This window comes from Colobus angolensis, unplaced genomic scaffold (assembly GCF_000951035.1).
Source record: "Colobus angolensis palliatus isolate OR3802 unplaced genomic scaffold, Cang.pa_1.0 Scaffold219, whole genome shotgun sequence".
NCBI classification, from domain to species: domain Eukaryota; kingdom Metazoa; phylum Chordata; class Mammalia; order Primates; family Cercopithecidae; genus Colobus; species Colobus angolensis.
In genome coordinates, this window is record NW_012115366.1 from 861,414 (window position 1) to 861,818 (window position 405).

Sequence of the window (405 nt, forward strand, 5' to 3'; positions counted from 1 at the left end):
TGTAGTATTGGCAAAAAAAATAGACAAACAGATTAATGGAACAGAATAAAGAACCCAGGAGAGACCCATATTAATACAGTAAACTGGTCTCTGACAAAGGAGTAAAAGCAATACAATGGAACAAAGATAGAAAGATTGTCTTTTCAAGAGATTATATTGGAACAACTGAACATCCATATGCAAAAACATGAATCTACACATAGACCTTACATCCTTCACAAAAATTAACTCAAAATGGATCATAGACCTAAATGTAAAACACAAAACAGGATGGGCACAGTGGCTCACGCCTGTAATCCCAGTACTTTGGGAAGACAAGGCGGGTGGATCACCTGAGGTCAGGAGTTCGAGACCAGCCTGGCCAACATGGTGAAACCACATTTCTACTAAAAATACAAAAATTAG